Consider the following 21,409-nt stretch of genomic DNA (forward strand, 5'->3'; position numbering starts at 1 on the left):
TTTTTGAAAGAATTGGTGGTGTATTTTCTCTGTTAGATCTTAATAATACATGAATATAGAATGAGCTGTGTTTCTTCTAAAGGTCATTCTGAGTCTATTGTAAATTGTATACAATTTTCAAGGAAAATGAATACAAATTATGAACTATCCCCATATCAATTCTTTTTTAACTTTGTCTCCTTTTGATTTCTTGGTTATCTTGATGTTGTATAGGTAAAGGCTTGTGCAATTGAATGCAATCCAATTAGGTTGTATATTTGTTTATCACTGCTGTTAATTCAAAGGATTAAGTAAAAGCTCTAATGAATATGATAAGATTACTGTAGTAGGGGAAAGGATTTTGAATGATAAGTTCTGATAAGAATTGCTGATGAAATTTTTGTAAGGCAACAAATTAGATCTAAGAATTTGCTGTAGACTTTGAACTCCAATGGATTAGACACTGATCAAAATTTGATCCAGCTGTAAGAGAAATGTGTTACAAATGGTTTTTCAAAAAATGCAGAATTAAATCAATTTTATTTTATTTTTTGTAGATCTTAAAATTTGGCCAGTAATTGTCTGCATGGAATATTTTAGCTTCAGTTAGCCACTATTGCTGAGAACACCTGCAGATCTATAGAAGAATTTTTGGCCATATCTATTATATGGGATCTGTTTATGAAGTTATCAAGAATTGTGTATGTATTTGAGGATTTGAGATGAGAATCAGAATGAAACTAAATATAATCCTTATACAATTTTCACAGTCTTGAATCATCCTTGGGTATACCCACCCTAGTTTTTTAGAGCCTAAAGAGTAGAAAACCACCCTATGACACCTGTCGACCCATTATAACCAACCAAGTGTGTTCCTAGGGGCCCTAGGGCCCCTAGAGACATTTTTTGTCATGAAATGTGTCAAGAGGGTTCATAGGTTAATTTGTGCTCCCTCTCGATGCATTTGAACCAACCAAATGCTTTTGTAGGGTTCATAGGGCCCCTAGGGCCATACGTTGTCATGAAATGTGTCAAGAGGGGTCATAGGTTAACCTATGACCCCTCGTGATGCATTCAAACCAAGAAAATTAATCACTAGGGGTCCTAGGGCACCTAGGGACATATTTTGTCATAAAATATTTTGAGAGGGGTCATAGATTACCCTATGAGCCCTCTCAATGCATTTCGTGACTACAAATGTCCTTAGGGATGCATTTGTTTGGTTTGAATACGTTAAGAGAGGTCACAAGTTAAACTATGAACCCTTCTAACACATGTGAACTAGCCAAATGCATCCCTAGGGGTCCTAGGGCTGCTAGGGGCATATGTTTTCATGAAATGCATCGAGAGGAGTCATAGGTTAACCTATGTCTACTGTTGATACATTGTAGCCCACTAAATCGGTCCTTAGGACCCCTAGGGACATATGTTGTCATGAAATACATCAAGAGTGGTCATAGGTTAACCTATGACCCCTTTCAACACATTGGAACCAACCATATCAGTCCTTAGGTGCCCTAGGACATACGTTGTCATGAAATGTGTCGAGAGGGGTCATAGGTTAATCTATAACCCCTCTCATCACATTTGAACTAACCAAATGCGTCCCTAGGGGTCCTAAGGTCCCTAGGGACATATGTTGTCATGAAGTGCATTGACAGGGGTAATAGGTTAACCTATAACCACTCTTAATGTATTCGAACTAACCAAATGGGTTGCTATGGGCCCTATGTCGAGAGGGGTCATAGGTTAAACTATGAGCCCTCTTGATGCATTCAAACCTACCAAACGGGTTCCTAGGGGGACATATGTTGTCATGAAATGCATTGAGAGGTCTCATATGCTAATCTATGACCCCTCTTGATGCATTTGAACCAACCAAATGCATCCCTAGGGGTATTAGGGCTCCTAGGGACATACATTTTTATGAAATTCATTGAGAGGGGTCATAGGCTAACCTATGACCAACCAACCAAATGAATTCCTAGGTGTGCTAGGGCCACAAGAAATATATGTTGTCATGAAATGCATCGAGAGCAGTCATAGGTTAACCTATGACCCCTCTCAAAACATTCAAACCAACCAAATGCATCCCTAGGGGCCCTAGGGCCCAAGGGGACATTTTTGGTCATGAAATATGTTGAGAGGGGTGAAAGGTGAATCTATGATGCCTCTTGATGCATTTGAAACAACCAACTGTGTCCCTAGGGTTCTTAGGGCCCTTATGAACATATGTTGTCATAAAATGCATTGAAAGGGGTCATAGGTTAACCAATGACCCCTTTCTATGCATTTGATTAAACCAAATGGATCCGTAGGGGCCCTAAGGCTCTTAGGGACATATGTTGTGATGAAATACATCAAGAGGAGTCATTGGTGAATCTATAACCCCTCTCGATGCATTTGAACCAACCAAATGCTTCCCTAGGTGTCCTAGGGTCCCTAGGGACATACATTGTCATGAAATGAATTCAGAGGGGTCATAGGTTAACATATGACCCCTTTTGACACATTGGAAGCAACCAGATTGGTCCCTAGGGGTTCTAGGGCCCTTAGAGACATATGTTGTCATGAAATGTGTCATGAGGGGTCATAGGTTAACCTATGACCCCTTTCAACAAATTAGAACCAACCAAATTGATTCCTAGGGCCCTAGGGTCCCTAAGGACATACGTTGTCATGAAATGTATCGAGAGGGGTCATAGGTTAACTTATGACCCCTTTTGATACATTCGAACCAAGCAAATGCGTCCTTAGGGGCCCTAGGGCCCCTAGAGACATATGTTGTCATGAAATGTGTGAAGAGGGGTCATAGGTTAACCTATGACCCCTTTCAATGTATTAGAACCAACCAAATTGGTCCCTAGGGGCCCTAGGGCCCTTAGGTATATACGTTATGATGAAATGTGTTGAGAGGGGTCATAGCTTAACCTATGACCCCTTTTGACCCATTGTAACCAACCAAATGCATTCCTAGGGCCCCTAGGGACATTTGTTGTCATGAAATGCGTCGAGAGGGGTCATAGGTTAATCTATGATCCCTTTTGACTCATTCAAACCAACCAAATGCATCCTTAGGGGTCATAGGTTAATCTATGAACCCTTTTGACCAATTCAAACCAACCAAATGCATCCTTAGGGGTCCTAGGGCCACTAGAGACATACGTTGTCATGAAATGAATCATGAGGGGTCATAGGTTAACTTATGACCCCTCTCAATGCATTCGAACCAACCAAATGTGTTCCTAGGGGTCCTAGGGCCTTTAGGGACATATGTTGTCATGAAATGCATCGAGAGAGGTCGTAGGTTAACCTATGAACCCTCTTGATGCATTTGAACCAACCAAATGCTAGGGGTCTTAGGGCCCCTAGGGACATATGTGTTGACATATCAGTCAGGTTTGTTATTAGCTATACACACTCATTCAGATTCTATATAGCTACTGAGCTCATTGATTAGTTTATAATTCTTGCCATGTAATTTAGTAGCCACCAAGTTCTACAATTTTGACTTCATCAATGTTGGATTTTTTAAGCATCTCTGTAAGTATTCCATCAGTTAGTACAATATTAGTTTTTATTGTAATTCGAAGTATGTCTACTATTGTTTCCATTCTTGGTAAAAAAGAAATAAGTGCAAGGATAGTTGAACCTTAGGTTCAACCAAGTACAAAAGTTTTGGGGAAAGGAAAGGAGATAGGGGAAGACATAGATTTGGTTGAGGAATTATGGATTCCCAAATGGGATATCTACAATCTTTCTATAGACCAAATGTACATATTTGATGAAATCCTCCAAAAAAAGGCTAAACAATAAAGGTTAAGAGAGGAGAGAAACATGGAGTATAAGATAATTGATGATGCCAAGAATATCTTGACTAAGGCAATAGGAATTGAGGTCGATTCTTCTCAAACTATTTTGTTTCAGCTAGGAGAAGCCATCCAAAAATTCAATGAGGACACTGAAGGTCAAGAAAAGCTAGTTGAAAAGGCTGAAATGAAATTTAACAATAAGGTGTTGGAGCACATTTCTCGACAGATAGCTATTTATCAAGTTGAGCTTTCAACAATTTTGGTCAATCTTGAGGCGTCCTGTTCAAATGTGTTATCACTTTTTTAAAAACTATGTGATGTCACTGAGTATATAAAGGAAGTAAAGGAAAAATTGTCCAAAATTAATATGGATCTTAAAGTAAGTGCTCAGTAGCTACAACTTGACCCTATTTCAAGCTCTGCACATTTCAAGAAGATGAGATTTTTTTCATACATGCAAGTTCAATTGTTAAGAGACGAAGAAAGGGTCCGCTCAACATTGATCGACATACAAAATATGATCCTTCTAGTCATGGATGCTATGCAGAAACATATTGTATATTCAAAAACTCAGATCCATGATAACAACTTCTCTATTGTAGATCACATGATTGAACTATTAGTAGAAGTGCAAATTGCAATTCATCCATGTAAGGTCTTGCAAGAAAATTGGGATAAAACCTTGGCAATCACCCTCAAGGTACACTTTGGATTCTTATCTCATTTTGGTGTCTCTATGTAAATATGTTAGAATAAATCTTTGGCATTATTGTCAAAAAGGGGGAGATGTGTTATTATATGGGAGATATGGGAGAAAAGTTATATGTTATGAGGAAGCAAGACATGTAGAGGAACACATAGTATGGGGGAGAAATATGCTATGATAAAGAACTTGTATCAGTAAGACATGCTATGGATAGAAAAATATGTATAGTATACTATATATACTTACAAAGATCAATTTTGAAAAATCTCAAAAATATAATATACTATACTGAGCTAGTATCGTGTGGTGATGAGTAAAAGGTATTCAATTTTGGGCTAATAAGTGTTTTTGTCACTAATGCCAAAGGGGGAGATTGTTGACATATTAGTCAAGTTTGTTATTAGTGACACACACTTATTTAGATTCTATAAATCGAGCTCATTGAATAGTTTACAATGCTTTCCATGTAATTTAGTTGCCACCAAGTTCTACAGTTGCTATCGAGTCTTTTGGACTTATCCCAGTGGTTGTCGAGTAGATTCAATCAGTGTGAAGTTCAACAGTTCAAACTATACATTTTATAATACACCAATTTTATTAGTGGTTACCAAGCATTGAAGTATCTATCAAGTTCATAGTTCGTGTGATGCAAAGCTAGTGTTAACCGAGCTACTTCATGCTAACCAAGTGATTCAGTGTTTGCCAAGTTGCACAATATCTACTGAGTCACCAGTGTAGACCGAGTTCAAGACTACTTGAAAGTGATCAGTATGGACTGAGTTTCTATGTCTACCAAGTGCATGATGATGCCAAGTAGTGATAGTGGATGCCAAGTATCATAACCTAAACAAGTCAGTCTTCAGAACCCAAGTATCTTCATGTAGGTTGACTTTGTAATCTTGTAATTTGGATTGGTATATATATGAAATGTATTGTATCATATCCAATGAGTTAGAGAATGAGTAAAAGAAATAATGAAAAAGTGTGAGCATATGTATTGTAATGTGGATGTGAAAAGTTCAAGTTAGGAATGCAACAGATAAAGAATTATAAAGGACATATCAGTATAAGGAGCAACAGAGACATATCTATCACAAAAAGGTGATTAGTACACTAAGGAATCTCTATCAGCAAACTTAGTTGCAAGTCAGAGACCTATTGCTTCATCCTAACAGCTGAACCAATCAAAATCCTTTAACAAGGTAGACCTAACAATATTTTATAACTCTCTTTACTAAGTGCGTTCTTCATTGTGTGTTTATAAATCCTCTCACAAGGTGGACCTAGTAGTCCTAATTTCTCCTAACAGGGAAGATCATCAAAAGTGATCAATGCAAGCCTCAATAGGCCAACTTTATGCTCCAGTACTAAAGTTTGTGGATGCTTTCATGTTTTCAGTTTCTCATGCATGTAATTAGATTAGATGTTATGAATTAAGTACTAATTGATTTATTGAATTGAAATTGTTAAAGTTTTAGAAGTTATTGATTCATCCCTCCCCTCTCGACGCATTTGAACCAACAAAATGGATCATAGGTCATAATAATAATAACATATATTGCTATACTATATTTAATGATAAGATAATATAATAATAATATATAATAATAATCATATATATATTAATCATATATAATAATCAAATTTGTTTACGTTGCCCATAAAATTTGTTCACTTCCCTCAAAAATTTGGGAATCAATTTCGGGTACCCAATCTCATATCAGGTATCCAATATCAAATGAGGTGCTCAATATGAGATTGAGTACCCGATAATAATGGCATGATTTTCCCAACATATTCCTTGTCATTGCAGACCCAACAACCATACTTTTTGCAGGCCATTTTCAAGGATTTGGAGATAACTAATTTTTTAGGGCCCATACGATTGAAAAAGGTTTGATAATATATGATTAGGTGTCCGATATTGTTTTTTGAATGGGAAGTAGTAGTCATCGAAAGGCTAAATGCAAAAGGAAGGTATCAAATGAAGACATTGTAGCATATAGGGAAAGGGGCAAGCTAAATCACTGAAGGAAGAGACAAGGTATATTAAATGTGAGTCAAGTTGATGATGTATTGGTCAAAGGTGAAATCATAGAGTTAGATAATGAATATGTGAAATCAAGAGACTTTCTAGATCAATTTTAATGTCATAGAGTTGAGGGTTGTTGCTTTTATAGAAATGCTTGCTTAAATGAGAAGTGTTTAGAATGTGGTGGCTTATCCAAGTTTGACACATGTTTCCGTTAGGGATGTGAAGAAGATCTTAGGAAAACAATAGTTTAAAAAAATGGTATATGAAATGGTGAAATACACATTGAAGAGTGGGGGTGAGGGCTCTAGATGTGAATTGGTTGCAAAAGAAATTAGTGTGGCTAGTTTTATTTCAGATTTCAAGAAAAATATTTTCTACAAGTATGCAAGACATAGTCATAGGTCTTAGTGGTTGGATCAACAATTTAGAATGTGTAAGGAGAACTTTCCCATTGGCACTATTATATTAGTTGTTGACTTTGTTGAGAACTACACATTGCAGCCTCAAAATGAGACATAATCTCCATATTACAACTCCATTCAGATTGTTATATTTGTTCACATAACATATAGACATGCTCTTGATAGTGCAAAAGATAATCAAAAAATTATTAGAGGTACCATTTTTATATGAGTGATTATAGATCTCACTCTCACGAGTTTGTGCAACATTATTTCAAGAATTATTTTGATTTCTTACAGGAGTATGCAATTTCTATGGATAGAAATATCATTTGGTTAGATGGTTGTGTAGGTCAATTCAAGAATGCCCGCATGCTTTATTGGTTGTGTAGGATGCATGTAGAGAGGGGGGTGCCTCATATTTGGATTTTTTTTGAGTCCATCCATTGGGAAAGGGGAACATGATGGAGCAGGGGCATGTGTGAAGAGGGCTCTAGTTAAGGAGAAATTGAAGATTTTAGGAGCAAAGCTTCTTGATGCTCATAACATTGTTGATTGGTGTAGTTCATCATTATCATAGGGGGGGACTCTTGATTCAGTAGTATGCAGGTTCTTTTGGTTGGTTGAGGAAGGGTCCATTGGTAATAGATCAGATTGTGCTATAGTGAGAGACTCATAAAAAATGCATTCATTCCAAAGCTCTGATTCTAGTACATGGACCATTTGGACATGACAACTAGCTTGCTTTTATCCTAGTTGTTTTTAGTGTGATTGGGATCACTGTGAGTTGAGTGAGTGGGTGGACACATGGGCTCCACATTATCTTACTCCATTGTCTATCATACCCTCTATCAGAAATGATGACATGGAAAGTTCACTTGAGCATAACTATCTATCAGATATTCTTTAGCCAAGACATGTCTTTGCATTGGTTACACCACAGGGGAATGATGAGAAATCAGATTATTGGTTAGCACATTGTGTAAGAAGTAAAGAAAAGTTTACGCAATAGATCATAGATGATGATGGATTCACATATCCTACTTGTTGACATTAAGTCAAGTTTGTTATTAGTGACAACACTTATTCAGATTCCATATGGTTACTGAGTTCATTACATAGTCTATAGTGTTTTCCATGTAATTAAGTAGCCACCAAGCTTCACAGTTCCTACTAAGCATTTCAGTGGTTACCAAGTAAATTTAGGTAGTGTGAAGTCCTATAGTTCTTTTTGAGTAGTTCAATGGTTACCAAGCTTCATAGTTTCTACAAGGTCATCAGTTCATGTAAAGAAAAGTTAGTGTTAATCAAGTGATGAGATTATTAGTGTTCACTGAGTTCAGGTATGGTAAACATGGAATTCACTTTCTACCAAGTTACACAGTATCTACCGAGTTGCCAATGTAGACCGAGTTCGAGACTACTCTAAGATGATTCGTATGGATTGAGCTTTCACTTCTACCAAATAAATGAAGATGTTGAGTAATGGTAGTGGACATCATGTATTAGAACTTCACCAAGTTAGTCTTCAGAACCTGAGTGTCTTCATTTGAGCCAACTTTGTAATATTGGTGTTAACTTGTATATTGGCCGACTTTGTAATTTTGTAAATTGGATTGATATATATATATATATATATATATATATATATATATATATATATATTGTATCATATGCATAAGAGATATAGAAAGATGTGTGTATGCATGAATGAGAAGCAAGAATGAAGAATATGTAAGAAGCATGCGAATGTGAATCAACAACAAGTGTATTGTAAGGCCATATCAGAAAAGGAGTAGTAGAGTCATATCTATCACATAGAGGTGATCAATACTTCAAAGAATCTCTATCAAAAAATCAATTGTAAGCCAGAGATATATTATTTCATTCTAATAGGTGAACTAATCCAAAATCCTCTAATAAGGTAGACTTAACAATCTTTTGTTAAATATCTTTACCGAGTGCATACTTCATTGTACGTTTGTAAATCCTCTAACAAGGTGAACCTAGTAGTCCTAATTGCTCCTAGCAAGGTAGATCATTAGAAGTGATCATTGTAAGCCTTAACAATCCAAATTTATGCTACAATATTGAAGTTTTATGGGTATCACCCCCACCCCAGTTTTACATTCTATTTGGAAGGTTTTTGGGTCATCAAATTATTGTGTTCATGTGTCATGAATGTTTATGTTTTTAGTTTCTCATGCATGCAGTTAGATCTGAGTTAATGAATTAAATGATTATTGGGTTATTGAAATTAAGATATGAATTTGATAAAATTTTAAGGTTACTGATTCACCCCTCCCCTCTCAGTAACCTAGCATAGTCTTGAATATTTCCAACAATTGGTATCAGGGCATTGTGATTCTTAGGATAAAGCTTGACAACTTGAGCAAAGATCAAGGACAATGGATATTTTTAGACTTGATAAAGCAATTGAAAATGAAAAGATAGATCTAGAAATGACCATTGCACAACTCAAGAAAGCTAAGGAGAAACTTTCCCAATCCCTAAAAAGAAGGAAGGAACTTGCAAATTAGATGAATAATTGCCAATACATTGAAGAAAAGATTGAAGATCTTTTCCCTTCAAGCAGTTCAGATGAAGAAAATAATGCAATCAAAGAACTTTTAGAGAAGAATGGTTCCCTTCAAGAAGAAATAAGAAAGCTCAAAAGAAAAAATGAAATTCAATCAGTAAGGCTATATGAAATCTTGGAGAAAAGAAACAAGATGAAAGAAGAAGTGGATAAAAGAAACAATGAGATCTAGAACCAATCCCTTTAGCATGAAGATATTATAAATCAAATCTCGAATGCAAATGAAGAAATCATAAGTCAAAATAGATCAATGAAAGATTAAGGAATGATCTAAATTTGGAAAAGCAAATCAGTGAAAGATTGAAAAATGACCTAAACACTGACAATCAAGTCAATGAGAGAATGATGAAATCCCAAGTAGACATGAATCGATTGAATTAACTAAATGAGTAGAATCTCTATAGACAAAAGGGTAAATCAAGAATTGGATACAAAGAAGAAGGTGAATCCTCCAAACAAGGTGCTCAAAGGAATCAAAGACCTACTTGCAATCACTATGGTAAGATAGGTCATGCATCAAAAAAATGTTGGAGTAATGGAAAACAAAAATTGAATGGTAAATGTTATAATTGCAATCAACATGGTCACAAGGCTAATTAATGAAAAGAGAAACCAAAATTTGAAGGAAAATGTCACAAATGCAAGAAACAAGGTCACAAGGCATCAAACTGCAAAACCAATTCATTCAATCTAGCAGAGAAAATTATGAAAACATTATCTGGTTGGGACTATAACACTTGGTGCAGATGTCATTACTGTGGAGAGTATGGACACATTGGCATGAATTGTATTAAACATCTCACAAGGAAGAGAGTTACAATCATAAGATGTTTCACTTGTATCGAACTTGGTCATCTAGCCAAGAATTGCATGAATATAGGTAGAATTGAAGATGAAAAGAAAAGAAAAGAAGATAACATCAGAAAGAAAATGAGGTAGCAATGGATTCCTAAATCCATCAAGGAAGCTAGTCCAAAAAATGATGGTCATGTCACTCAAGAAGTGGGTGACTCCACCATTTCCAACTAAGTTCTTATCTAAAAACTAGAATTGTGTTATCATGGTCACATCTAAATAGTTCCAAAATTTAAAAGAAAAAGAAAAGATCAAAATCAGTATTCAAGATACAAGGGGATCATAGAAGATCAGTATCAATTATCATTGAGTAAGGTTGGGTCATGGATTGTACCGAACAAGGTTGAGAGTAACTAGTCACACATGTTTGGTTACCAAGTTATGAAGTATTCACTGAGTGATTTGAACAGATAGTGGATGACAACCTATCACACATGATGATGTCATCATAGCTACTTTTGTATTGACCATTAATGGAAAAATGTTATCAAAAGGTAAGAAATTGAGTTCATTTTTCACTGAAATCTTGAAGTGTTATTGTGATCAAGCAAATTGTAGAGTGATCAAGTGATTTTGAGTAGAATTTGCAGTAATTTTTTTGAAGTTTTTCATAACCTACCAAGTAGCCATGCAAAGATCAAGCAGCAATATCAAGGAAAAAAAAGGGTTAGAAATGTTGGTTTGATGTGTCGAATGGAAACCACTAAATTTCAAACTTGTACCAGCAATTATAGAAACCCTCAATCCAAATGGAGCGCAATCAAAAATCCCTCCTAAGGTACTTCTCATTAATGATATTTGAACTCATTTTAAGTATGCAATTCAAGAAATTAGAACCCTAGAGATGGATGATGCCCTAGGTGAATTATGTGTAAATGGTATTCTTAAACCCGAGCATAAGCACTTGGAAGATAAGGGTTTAACCCACATTCCCCACCTACCCCAAAGTTTCCAAATCAAATAGATTAGATACATCCTAAGCCAAGTTCATAGTGGTTAGTTATGGCTTGAGAAACTATTTTTGATTACTAAGAAAATTATTTATCACATGTAGACCAAGCTTGAAGATGATTGAGACTATTATTAACTTAAAATATACTATATTGGTAGCATAATTTGTACACATCTACAAATAGGGAAGCCTTTTGGAGTATTTAAAAAAATTTTCTCTCCAAAGCCAAAGCTACTAAAGCCCTAGGTTGGGTGGAGTTAGAAAAGAAAACCCTAGCTAAGTGGGATGATAGAGGTATGGAGATTTGTAGTGTAATAGATTTAGAACTAAAATTTGGCATACATGTGATAGCACAAAAGATTTATGGTTTGATTCATCTCAATAATGTTTCATGTGAAGTAGTAGACTTGGCATTCAAAGTCATGAAAAACAATCTATCATATGATCTTGTAGACTTATTGTTGAAACAGTTCAACAAAAACATAGAAAGTATAAGGACATCCAAGAACAATCCTTGTAAATTCAGTTCATTGTTGACATGTCTATTTTTCTATGTTCAAAAGTTTTTCCCTTCTAAAGGTATATTTTTATGGAAAAAGGATGTGCCAATTTTATATCAGATTAACACTACATTGCAGAAATGGGTGAGAATTTTGACAGCATAATGGATAATTACTTTGATGTCTTCAAAGAGAAAATGAATTATAGATTCATGTTTCCCAAGAAATTGGTTGAAGATTACAAAGATGATGTTTGTTTCATGGTAGATAATGACAAAGTCTACATTCTAACAATGATTCCAAGAGTTGTATGGGTAAAATCTCTTCCCTATGAGGTGAACATTGAAGAAAAAGACATAATTGACCCCTTTTGATGCATTCAAACCAACCAAATGGGTCCCTAGGGGTCCTATGGCCCCAAGGCACATACATTATCATGAAATGCATCGAGAGGGATCATAGGCTAACCTGTGACCCCTTTCAATGCATTCAAACATACCAAATGTGTCCCTAGGGGTCTTAGGGTAGCCAGGGACATATGTTGTCATGAAATGCATTGAGAGGGGACATAGGTTAACCTATGACCCCTCTAAATGCATTTGAACCAACCAAATTGGTCATATATTGTCATGATATACATTGAGAGGGGTTATAAGTTAATCCATGACCACTTGCAACACATTTAAACCAACCAAATGCAACCCTAGGGGTCTTACAGCCCCTAGGGACATACATTGTCATGAAATGCATTGAGAGGGGTCATAGGATAACCTATGACCCCTCTCGATGTATTTGAACCAACCAAATGTGTTCCTAGTGGTCCTAGGGCCCCTAGGGACATATGTTGTCATGAAATGCATCAAGAGTGGTTATAGGTTAACCTATGATCCCTCTTGATGCATTTGAACCAAGCAAATACATCGCTAGGGGTCCTAGGGCCGCTAGAGACATATGTTGTCATATAATACGTCAAGAGAGGTCATAGATTAACCTATGACCCCTCTCAACACATTTCATGACAACAAATGTCCATAGGGACACATTTGGTTGGTTCAAATGCATCGAGAGGGGTCATAGGTTAATTTACAAACTCTTTCGATGCATTTGAACCAACCAAATGTGTCACTAGGTCTCCTAGGGCCCCTAGGGATATATTATGTCGTGAAATACATTGAGAGGGGTCATAGGTTAACCTATGTCCCCTTTCAATATATTGTAACCCACAAAATCGGTCCCTAGGGCCCTTGGGGACATATGTTGTCATGAAATGCATCTAGATGGGTCATAGGTAAACCTATGACCCCTTTCGACACATTGGAACCAACCATGTCAGTCCCTAGGGGCCTTGGAATATAGGTTGTCATGAAATGTGTTGAGAGGGGTCATAGGTTAATCTATAACCCCATTTGATGCATTCGAACCAACCAAATGTGTCCTTAGGGTTCCTATGTTCCCTAGGGACATATGTTGCCATGAAATGCATTGGAACGGGTCATAGGTTATGCATTTGAACCAACCAAATGGGTCACTAGGGACCTTGTGTTGAGAGGGTTCATAGGCTAATCTATGACACCTCTCGATGCATTCAAACCAACCAAATGGGTTTTTAGGGGCCCTAGGGCCCTTAGGGACATATGTTGTCATGAAATGCATTGAGAGTGGTCATAGGTTAATCTATGACCCCTCTCGATGCTTTCAAACTAACCAAATGCATTTGTGGGGGTCCTAGGACCCCTAGGGACATATGTTGTCTTGAAATTCATTAAGAGGGGTCATTGGTTAACCTATCACCCCTCTTGACACATTTAATTCAACCAAATGCATCCTTAGGGGACCTAGGGCCCCAAGAAACATATGTTGTCATGAAATGCATTGAAAGAGGTCATAGGTTATCCTATGAACCCTCTCAACACATTCAAACCAACCAAATGTGTCCCTAGGGGCCTTAGGGCCCCTAGGGACATTTGTTGTCATGAAATATATTGAGAGGGGTCATAGGTTAATCTATGACACCTCTCGATGCATTCAAACCAATCAAATGTGTCCCTAGGGGTCCTAGGGCCCCTACAAACATATGTTGCCATGAAATGCATTGAGAGGGGTCATAGGTTAACCTATGACCCCTCTCTACATATTTGATCCAACCAAATGGGTCCCTAGGGGCCCTAGGGCTCTTAGGGACATATCTTATGATGAAATGCATCGATAGGGGTCATTGGTTAATCTATGACCACTCTCGACACATTCAAAGCAACCAAATCCATCCCTAGGGGTCTTAGGGTCCATAGGGACACACGTTGTCATGAAATGTATTGAGAGGGGTCATAGGTTAACATATGAATCCTTTTGACACATTGAAACCAACAAAATTGGTCCCTAGGGGTCCTAGGACCCCTAGGGACAAATGTTGTCATGAAATGTGTCACGAGGGGTCATGTTGGTTTGAATTTTGACATGATGGAAGTCATCTGTCCAGGAATAGAAATTTTCATATTATACCCATTAACAGATAATAGGGTTTCTAGATATGTTGTCCGTGTGTAAGCCTTTGAAAGTTTTATGAAAAACCTATGTCTCTTTCCATTCGTAAACGGTCAGGCACAAAATGTTTAAAATTTTAAATCGGGCAAATATTCTATTTCCTTTATATTTTTTGCACCCCGAGCTACTTTTCCTCCCAAAATCTCCCAGCCATTTGATCTAAATAGATACACCATTGTTGTTGCCTTGCTATGAAAACATGGGGACTCTTTATGTATAGTGGGGTAGTGAGAGTCAGGAAGTTACAAGACGGGACAACAAGATAAAGACACGGTAGTCAAAAAATTGTCTTCTAACTGATCAGTCAGTCATGGACATCTGGAAAATGCTATTAGAATAGGAAAAGGGACCTAGTTGGAGACAATCAAAAATCGTTGCCGAAATGATGATTTTTTCGATGTCTCGCTATCTCGCTATCGAAAACATTTTCCATATCACCATTAGCGAAGTAGCGAGGCTCCATGAAATGAACATCCAGGGGACCTCAAGTGACATAGATGGTGACTAAGACTAAAGTAAAGGATTTGTTGATTTCCAACAGTGTAGAACTTCCTATTTCATCAATCCTTGGGTCTCACGCCTCACTCATAAAGCATTCAAGAGACCTCAATTGTCCGATCAAGTTTCAATCTACGATCCTCGCCATCTCACTATAAAGAGTTGCAAGATGTTTAGTATTTGTGACATGGTGAGTGTAGGACCCACTTTTCCTTAGGGTACTTGGTGTAGTTTCTCCACCTTTGATGTAATTTCAGATCAACAGCCATCACTGTCTCACCATAAAGAGTTGCTCGAACAATACATATAGCAAAGTAGTGAATGAGGGCCCACCACTACTTTCCTAAGGAGTACAATAACATATCATCTGCAAGATCAAGATCAGATTGATGGTTGTCACTGCTTCACTATAGTAAGGTGCTGGTTCTTTATGTAAGTTGAAGTAGCGACCCACTGACACGTATCCTCAAATGCCAGTGGGTCCAGATAGAAGTGCCATCAATGAAAGAGCTATGTATGTGCGAAATTTTCATTGGATTAGAGGGCCAATTTTTTGAGTGCAACGCCTAGTTGTCTTTCTCTATACCCCACAATCGTATGATTTTTAAGATTGACAGCAAAGTTTTAAATACTGAAGGTGGTGGCACTTTGCACATTAATAAGATGTGAAAAGTTTCGCATGTGAAGTTAATAACAGAGTATAATAGGTAATATTTTCCCAGTTTCACATTGCACGAATAAAGATTTTGAAATCTTTTTTGAACGAAGATAATTATTGCAAGGACTGAGATAAATATGGCATGAGTGTGAAGTGATTGGTTCAAAGATAAATTATTGAGTTATGAAGAGAAAAAAAAAACTCCAAGTAAGTTCTCATGCCATAGATTCCAAAAAAATTTCTGTCTTGTACAGTTTAATCAAAGGATGGTTTAGAAGAGTTCACTAGATCCTAGGTTGTGGATAGCAGAGGGATTACTAGGTAAAAATACTTGGGCATGGGATTGTAATATCCCACATACTAGTTCAAACTGGTTTGCAGAAAAGAAGTGTTTTGTCCCGTGTAGAAGTAAATGGATTTTTGATAGAGGCAAACTAGTAATCTTGAGTGTTTTCTTAAAGCTTCATCTCTTTGAAACTATGTTAAGATGTTGTAGTCAAGTAACCAAGGTTTTGAGAAGGATAATGAATGAACATGGTAAGATGACCGCCCTCTCAGTGGTAACATCATCCTTTAAACAAATTTTCAAGATATCATAGCCTGATGCCAAGGTAACAGAAATGTATGGGGTCCTGTGAATAGTTTTTGAGGAAGGTGAAGAAGATTTCATACTCATAGGTATGGTCTTTCTCTCTTTTTGTTAGCATGCACCTTTTTTGTTTCAGTGGATGGAAAATTTTGGTCAAAAGGTGGTTAAGAAAGCAGACGTGGCTGTGAATCAGAAGTTACCCATTTTGTTATCTTTGATAGCCACATTGTCTCCATGCTCAAGGGTTGCACACTAAGTAACTTTTCCATCATTTATGAAGCTTGGTATGATCAGTTAAGAGTGGGAAGTAAATATGAATTTCACAAAGTAGTTATCTTGACAAAACCCATGGGTCGAGGATAGAGTGCAATCATCAAAATAGATTTTTTTAGGGACAAGCTTAGCAGTTACATATACGACAGAATCACCGTTGGAGCAAAATCAATGAAAGGAGATGATAGATAGAGGCCCACAAGAGAATGGGTGATTGGCATAACTTCCTATTAGACATTTTTATTTTTGACAGAGGTATGCATTTTCCTCTTGTAAGGACATCTATCAGTCAGATTTGCCCTTTTCTTGTTGCAACTCACACCTATATAAGTGAGTTTTCAAGGAAATGTGGAGGTCTAAATTCTAGTTTCTAATTGATATACTTAGTCTATTTTTGGTCCATTGTTTTGAATGAATTGGTGGTGTATTTTCTCTGTCAAATCTTGAGAATACATGAATATAGAATGAGCTATGTTTCTTTTGAAGGTCACTCTGAGTCTATTGTAAATTGTATACAATTTTCAAGGAAAATAAATACAAATTATGAACTGTCCTCATATCAATTCTTTTTGAACTTTGTCTCCTTTTGATTACTTGGTAATCTTGATTTTGTATAGGTAAAGGCTTGTGCAATTGAATGCAATCTAGTTAAGTTGTATATTTGTTTATCACTGCTATTAATTCAATGGATTAAGTAAAAGCTCTAATGAATATGATAAGATTTATTGTAGTAGGGGAAAGGATTTTGAATGATGAGTTCTAATAAGAATTGCTGATGAAATTTTTTGTAAGGCAAAAAATTAGATCTAAGAATTTGCTGTAGACTCTGAACCCCAATGTATTAGGCACTGATCAAAATTTGATCCAGCTGTAAGAGAAATGTGTCACAAATGGTTTTTTTAAAAATGTAGAATTAAATTAATTTTACTTTATTTCCTATAAATCTTAAAAGTTGGCCAGTACTTGTCTGCATGGACTATTTTAGCTTCAGTTAGCCACTATTGCTGAGAACACCTATACATCTATAGAAGAATTTTTGGTGATATCTATTATATGGGATGTGTTTATCAAGTTATCAAGAATTGTGTATGTATTTGAGGATTTGAGATGAGAATCAGAATGAAACTAAAAATAATCCTTATATAGTTTTCATAGTCTTGAATCATCCCTAGGTATACCCACCCTGGTTTTGCAGAGCCTGAAGAGTAGAAAACCACCCTTGGTTTTGTTGAAGTTGGGCCCAAATGGTTGTGCACATACAATTGCTAATAAGAATTGGATAATCTTTAGATTTAGTGAGTATTGTCATCTTGGTATTAAGCATTTTGTTGCTTGCTAATTTTAAAACACCAACAAAATGGTGACTCTACTGGGGACTGTATTGAATCAGAATGATAGACAAACCTTGAGAATTTAAGAAGGGATTCAATACAACAAGAAGATGTGCATGGAAATGTTGCAAGAGTAAGTTCTCTGATGTGTTTTTCTAGTTTTCTTACTTAGTTGTCATGCACCTAGTAATTCTTTGTTCAAGATAGCAGTATCTTTGAAGGACTGAGTGTAGATTGTGTTGCTACCAAGTGTTATTTTCAATCGATTGTGGTTTTCAAAATACTAGTGTAAGATCAGAGTTAGAATTGTTGAATAAAGTATTCTCTCTTCTAAGTGTTTTAAAGATTTGCAAAATTTTACAAAGTTGACCATTCAGTTCAGATCTTTAGTGTTATGAATTATGTTTCAAATCTTTCTCATAGAAGTGAGTGGCAACTCTATCTAAATGATCTCTAAACTAGTGTAGATCGGAAGTATAAATTGTTTTCAAAGATTTTTCAGTTGAAATAAGAAGATCTGAAAGTGTGTGAATTTTCAAGCAAGAAGAGAGATCTATATAAGTTTCTGACCAAGTAAGTTTCAAAGTGTTGTTTGATTAGCTGTTAAAAGCTTTTTTGAAATGATAAATGCGAATCACTACTGTGATTTCATTTCTCTCCTCAAGGAGATGGCGACTCTGTAAAGTTATGATCAGTGGTGTGAGGAGTTTATGTTAGCACTAGGCCAATCGGTAGATCAGTGGTTTCATGCAATAGCACTAAAGGTATTCTCATTTTCATGTATTTTTTTTTGATGAAAATTGATTGTTATACAAGTGTGTTCTACGTCAAGTGAAGTTTCAGCACTGAGAAGAGGAGAATGATTTGATAAGTTTTATACACTTCATTAGATCAGTTTCAGTTGGCTATTTTTAATGTGGTAAAGTGTATTTTAGAAGTTGAAAAGGGTAGAAGGGTATAGATCTGCTGCAAAATATAAATCGAAAGTTGTTAAAGTTGAATGAGGTTAAGATTTGTTAAGAATGTCAAGATTCATTTCATCTAGTATGCAGCTAGTTAATGAAATTCCTAGATCCATTTCTACCAAGTGGTATATGCCATTAAGTTTTAATGGTATTCATGGTTTCCCAAATGTCATTCCCAATGATGTTAGAAAAAGTTTTCCTAAGTTCAATGGAAACCCTCTTGTTACAGCCAGTCACCATATTGAGTTGTTTTCTGATTTGATGGGTGACTACAAAATTGCTCATGAGGACTTGCATATGAAGTTATTTGTTCAAACCTTCGAAGGTGATGCTAGAGACTAGTTTTCTTTTCTGCCAGCATGTTCTATTTCATCTTGGGGTGAATTGCATTCTACCTTCATGAAGCAATTTGGAGAAAGGGTAAGTGTATCTGATTCTTATGATAAGTTCTTGAAGATTCATATTCAAAGTGATGAACTTGTCTCTCATTTTAACATCAGATTTGCAAGAGTTTTGAATGAAATCCCTAAGAATTATAGACCTGATGATCAAATGTGTTTAGCAGCATATTTTGATGCATTTGACAAGAAAATGAATTATCTACTAAGGGATAAAGAACCACAGACATTATATCAGGCTTTTTTGACCGCTAGGGATATTGAAAATAACTTGAGATACAGATTGACTAAAGGTGATTTTTCTATGTATGACTGCCAATATAATGTATTTGAAAGAAAGGATAAATGGGGTGTTGGTGCTTCAATTTCAAATAAACATATCCATACCCCTACTGTAGGTTTTAATCAAATGGAAAATTTTGATTAGAATATGTGTATAGGTAAGGTTAGGTTGGGTACAAATGACAACACACATGTTCATGATGCTACAACAATAGGATGTATCTCAGACTTTGATAGGGTTCAGCAATGTGCTGATATTGAAGATCAAGAATTAGTTACATTAGCAAGTTCTTGTGATGTTGATTGTATATATGATTCTATTGCTAATGAAGTTGCTGCACCTCGATCTTAGTTTTGTGCAAATAAGAAAACTAAGAGTTATCTTTCTGATCATGGACCTGATGTTGCTGATCCAATAGACCATGAAGAGATAACACGAGATGATAAGGTTGATTAGCAAAATGGGGAAGAAATGAACTATCTTATTGAGAGATGGCATTATGTTGAGAATTTTTTAAAAATTGAAATGGAAAAATATGCATCTCAACATGAGGATGAGGAATTTGGAAGTCAATTTTTAAATGATGAAAATGAATTGGTTGACCTAGTGTGTTATCAAGATGAATTATATGAAGGAGATGATGAGAGTGGTAACTTGAATCATAGTGAGGAAAATGATACAATATATTCAACTTCATATGAGTCTGATGCTGAATGGGAGGAAGAAAGTAATGATGATAGTGAACACTCATTTGAAGATAAGGGTATGAATTCCTCTTTTGAATCTGAAAAAGAAAGCGCATCTCAGTTTTTGTGTTATACAAATCAGTTAGCAAATGAAAAATATGAAAGTGATTTATCCACAAAGTATGAAGATAAAGAGACGGTGAGGTCAGTTGATGCTAATAACTTTGAATATGAAGATTTTTGGGAAGAGTTGTCAAATTCTTTTATATCAGACAATAAAGATCGAGTATATAATGAGATGTTTAGGAATGAATCATAGTCTGTTTGTAATGGTTATCCTAAACAACCTAATAAAGAGGATGTAATTATGGAGACTATATATTTGGTAGAAGAAATAGACAGGGAGTCTTCATATAGTTCTAACTTTTCTTCATACATAAAATGGGTAGTGAATTTAAAGTATATGACAACATTCTATATGATGATGCTTGTGAGGATGAGCAACTCATGTTGTGTCATAATGTTCAAAAGGGATCAATGCATGGAGTCATTAACCCATTGTTTGAAGAAGACCTAGAAAGTCCAGATTTAGTTGAGAATGAGTTTAATGATGATACATAATCTTACTGTTGTGAGAGATCAGATTGTTCTACTTCTAGATATGATGGTGAAAGTATTGATGAGATGGCATATTATGAAATTGATGACAAGGTGTCTGATGAAGATGTTGAAAATCAACATGCACCTTGTAATGAATTTTATAATGAATGTTCTAATGAGATGACTAACCCACTTGCTAATATCAGAGAATCACGTAAGGATCTTAGATTGGCTTTAGATTCTAACGTTGATGATATATGTGAGTACAAGTCTGAGTGTTCATTTGAATATCATCTGGTTATGCTTAAGGATACACAATTTGAAGGTATGAGTGATCCTCTCCCTCAAGTTGAATATGAAAATTTCATATTTGAGATTGGTAGCATGCATAAGTCATTAAATGAAGAGGATTTTCAGTTTGGCATGTGTAGGAATGCTGATCAGAACCTTTATAATGAGCAAATGGTTGCAAGTGAGTTTAGTTTTTATATGCATTATGGAGGCGAAGTTGTAGTTTTAGTTTTATCAATAAAGTTAATTTATAATACCAACCTGATTGGTGAAATTGATGAAAGAAATATTTTTAGTTTACCTCATGTATCTTCAGATGAGAATTAGATTTATGATAGAGGTAAAAATTTTGTTGAATTTCGATGGCCTGGGGCCATCGTTTATGTATAATGCTAGTGACAGCTTCTTGCTTTTGGTAAAGCTATCTGAGGGGAAAAATTTGGGAGTCTGTGTGTGG

General features: G+C 35.9%; 1 pseudogene; it reads left to right on the top strand.

Annotated features, from left to right (window-relative positions):
* Positions 1-19,900: 19,900 nt before the first annotated feature.
* The window catches only part of LOC149577186 (lipase-like PAD4), a 79,907-nt pseudogene continuing 78,398 nt past the window's right edge, over positions 19,901-21,409 (top strand).

This window comes from Cupressus sempervirens, chromosome 1 (assembly GCF_028749045.1).
Source record: "Cupressus sempervirens isolate cs-2001-9-10 chromosome 1, ASM2874904v1, whole genome shotgun sequence".
NCBI lineage: Eukaryota > Viridiplantae > Streptophyta > Pinopsida > Cupressales > Cupressaceae > Cupressus > Cupressus sempervirens.